The sequence below is a fragment of the Hesperophylax consimilis genome, chromosome 22 (genome assembly GCF_061612785.1).
Source record: "Hesperophylax consimilis isolate HC1 chromosome 22, BYU_Hcon_1.0, whole genome shotgun sequence".
NCBI lineage: Eukaryota > Metazoa > Arthropoda > Insecta > Trichoptera > Limnephilidae > Hesperophylax > Hesperophylax consimilis.
Genome location: NC_142857.1, coordinates 18,987,534 through 18,991,617, shown reverse-complemented (window position 1 = coordinate 18,991,617; position 4,084 = coordinate 18,987,534).

Sequence of the window (4,084 nt, the reverse complement as noted above, 5' to 3'; positions counted from 1 at the left end):
GACAGTCATATTCTTCCTGCGCACATCAGATTAGAGAATTTTTCACATTACCTAGTTGAAACCACAGAAACGGACAATAGGAATCGCAAAATACGCAAAAGGTGCGTACTTTGTACAAGGCGTAAAATAAACAAACAGGTCGATTCCTATTGCGTAAAGTGCAAAGTTTTCCTTTGCATGGCGTGTTTTGTGGTTTATCATAGAGTTGCAGATTTATAATTTTTTTTCATTACTTGCTAAAATCGCTTTTTTCCATTTAGATTATATTTTTTCTCTTTTGTTTAGACTATTTTTTTTACTTTTTTTTTAGTTTTTTTTTTTTTCTGTTTTCATTCAAAAATATAAAAATTGCCATGACGAGGAAATTCATTATACCTAATAGTGGCAGTCCCATAATTACAGTTCAGGGAGTGTGTTAATTGTTGCAAGGTGTTGTTATTTATGGTGTTTGTTATTTATGGTGTTTGTTATTTACGGTGTTTGTTATTTGCTGCATTGGTGTTTTTATTTTTTTCTTGGATGTTGGTATTTGTGGTTGTTTTTTGTACATTGTGTGTTTGTTATTTGTGATGTTTCTTATTTGTTGCGTGGATGTTATTTGTTGCTTGGTTGTTATTTTTTGTATGGGTATTTGTGTATTGAATTGAAACGCAAGTGCATTGGTTAATATTTCATGTCCATTCATTGTATCTTCCACTTTTTAGGAGGATAGAAACAATGTCTAAAAATTGACATATTATCATAATAAATATGTATATGTAAAATAATATTTTTCGTAGTCGAGAGCCTGGCCTCTGGACCAAAGTTTGAAAAACACGTGTTTCATATAATATAAAATGAAATAAATATGATGAAACATAAATCTCCGACTTTTATTTTTATTGAACCACCCAGTACTTGAAATTGAAAAAATGCATTTTATGTTATATAAAATTGAAATAAATATTATGAAAAAAAATATCACTAAAATTTATTTTTATTCTCCTTGAATCATGATTCTTTGAACCACTCTGTATTTCGATTACAATGTGTATACAAGAATGGCGGCCATTTTGGAATTCCAGATATTGAAATAGACTTCAAATTGGTGAACTGTCTGAGGTAAATATTCTACATATTAGCATTGTTTTGGATATAAATTCATTATCGAAATAATAGGTGTTAGGTACCATTAGAAAGGTAATTCTATCTAGTTTATTTTGATGTAATTTTTACAATATTTCGCAATATAATTGTGTCAAAAATCAGGCTGGTAAAGTGACGGCAAAAATGTTAGAAAATTTACATCATAGTGCATAAATATATTTTTAGCATTATTTATTTACAGGTTTCTAGTATAAAAAAAATATTATTAGTAACAACAATAGTATGAACTACCAAAAACTGAAAGAATTGCTTTCATAACTTTATACAATACGACACAAAAAAATTCTAAAGTGCACGCTTGGCGTGAGATTTTTTTTTGAAAAGCCTAAAATATTTTACATTTTCAAAACAACGTAAATGCCATTATTTCTTTGAAAACACCTTTGGTTTGTTTTTTTTCATATAGGCTATTTATTCAGGTTTGTGTGGAAATAATAAAATCCGTTTATATTCATATACATAATTTTTTTGACAATTGTTTCCCGAACGGGGGAATTTTTTATTAATTTTTCAGATAAAGTTAGCTATTCTGGGAAAACGTCTTACGATATAATCATGAACTATATATGAATAATTAGCTACATTATCTGGTAAACAGAAAACAATAAAAAAAAAAGCAAATACTTAGTTTTTTTTCCGAAATTTGAGAAAAAACTCATCAAGGTAATTTTCGCGCTGTTTCCGAAATCTGCCTCACTTTCAAGAGGTGCTTGACACCCGAATTATTGAATGCTCTCCTCCCAAAAGTCGTGGTTCAACTTCAGTTCCAGGTAGCAGACACATCTAGCAGTATCTAACCGAGATCGCGACAGAGGGAGCGGATCAAAGCTGAAATATTTGACATTTTCACCGGCATAGGCATGTCTTTGGCCTAGCCTGCCTGCATTAGTCCATAGTATAATAGGGGTGGGCGTTTAAAAGGGCGGAGGGGGGTGGGGGGGGGGGTGCAATGCTTTGGATATATAACGCTGAACATGAATGATGTTGATCTTAATTATGCAATTATTTTTTTTAAATTGGGAATATTGCTGTAAAACAATTCTACAGTACGGAATTATGTATGGTATTTTAACGCAAAAAACTTTATTAAAAATGCTCCCATACTAAGATAGTATAGTATAATATCCTTAGCATTGTATATATCCAAAGCATTGCACCCCCCCCCCCCTCCCCCCTTCACCCTTTTAAACGCCCACCCCTATTATACTTAGTATCCGCCAGAATTGGAGATGTAACACTTTTGCAGTTGCTAACTTTTTAAATAAATCTCGTGGCCCAAGGGTTGTGGTGCCGAGTGGCATGTTTATTCTAAAAATAGACCATTTTCCGTTGCTTGTTAGTGCGCTTACGTCATCGAGTGAGGAGCGGGTTAGATAAAAGCCTCAAAATGCACTCTGGGCGACCAAAGAATCAGCAATAACTCCGCAATGGAAAGGTAACCCTTGAAATATGAGTCATTCCTGCGTTTTCGCGTAGATTTTAAGGTTCTCTACAAAGTAAGAGTTTTGTTCGCAGTTCTGTTGAGCAACTGGCCCATAATGATATAATAATAGAACTTGAATAGAACTTGAAAATTAACTATGAAATTGATGAATTGTCCAAATTCTGTGAAGTAACTCATCTTTAGACATTGTTATTTTCCTCGTTTTGTCATAGTACGACAACACAGGGTGCTAACATAGTAAAATACAGAAAAAAATGCCCAGTACTACAACGTTTCTTACAATCGAGTTTTGAAAATAAATTGAAAACGAAATAATAAAGTACGTACTAAAAAAACCACGGATTCTGTGGTAAAGCATATAATGTTTATGTTTGTATTAAATTTATTAATAATTTTAAGATACCATAAGATCAAATAAACCGACGATGAATTATGTGATATTTAACATACAGCTCTCAGGGGTGGATCGGGTTAGACTGGGGAGACGGGTAGGAAGGATCAACCCTTGTATTCCGAATTTGTGGTTCGTTTTTAACCCTTTATATCGGCGGTCTAACAAAGCCTTTCCCATACGTAGAGTATTCTCCACCGCACGAGGAACCTATAAGTTCAGAGATGCAAAATATAAATTCGTATGTTAATGTCCAAATGGAAATTGAGGTTATAATAGGAAATACCTTTGTTTGATAAATGATATAATATTTAAAGGTAAGTGAGTGGATTGTGCCTGCCCATAAAATGTTGTGGGTTGGTTTTACTTTAGGCTTGGATTTAAACTGATCTGCGGTTTTTACTAACAGATATTTACGTGAATATGGATGGAATTCCTTTTAATACCCACTGGTTAGGAGATGGAAAGGAATGAATTCGGTTTATTCTTTCTATAATTTTAGAAATATTACTCGAAATCATATATAAAACAGTGCATTTCAAAGAGGAAAGAATACGAATAGATATTCTGTTTTCAAGAGTTATTCCGAAAGTTACCTAATAAGCACAATTACCAAAAAATCACTTACCTCTTTTTTTACTATCTCATCTATCTCAATCACTGGATAGTCTAAATTCTTGACCAATCAGTTCCAATTTTGAAAATGAAAATAATTATAATATTTTTTTAAATATTGAAGTCAAAAGTAATAACTCTCAGACAAAAAACGAGAAAGAAACAGAAAAAGATTCAGTCCCGTCTAGGAAATGAACCCTAGTTGTGGAGTAGTGCTCTGACCATTAAGCTAATTTGACCATATTTACATACGTCATTTTTAACTGTATCATAGGTACTTAGACTGAGGGCTATCAACATTATCTTCATTTTTTTCAACGCGTATTTGTATCTTTATAGATTCTAACCTTGATAGTGTCTTAGATAAATACATTAATTTTTTATGTACAACATCTGTTGAATTTTTTGGCTTGACTATAATTAACATATATATATTTATATTTGCTCTGTTAAAGCTGTTTGTCTCTCTACAAAATAAATAAATAAAA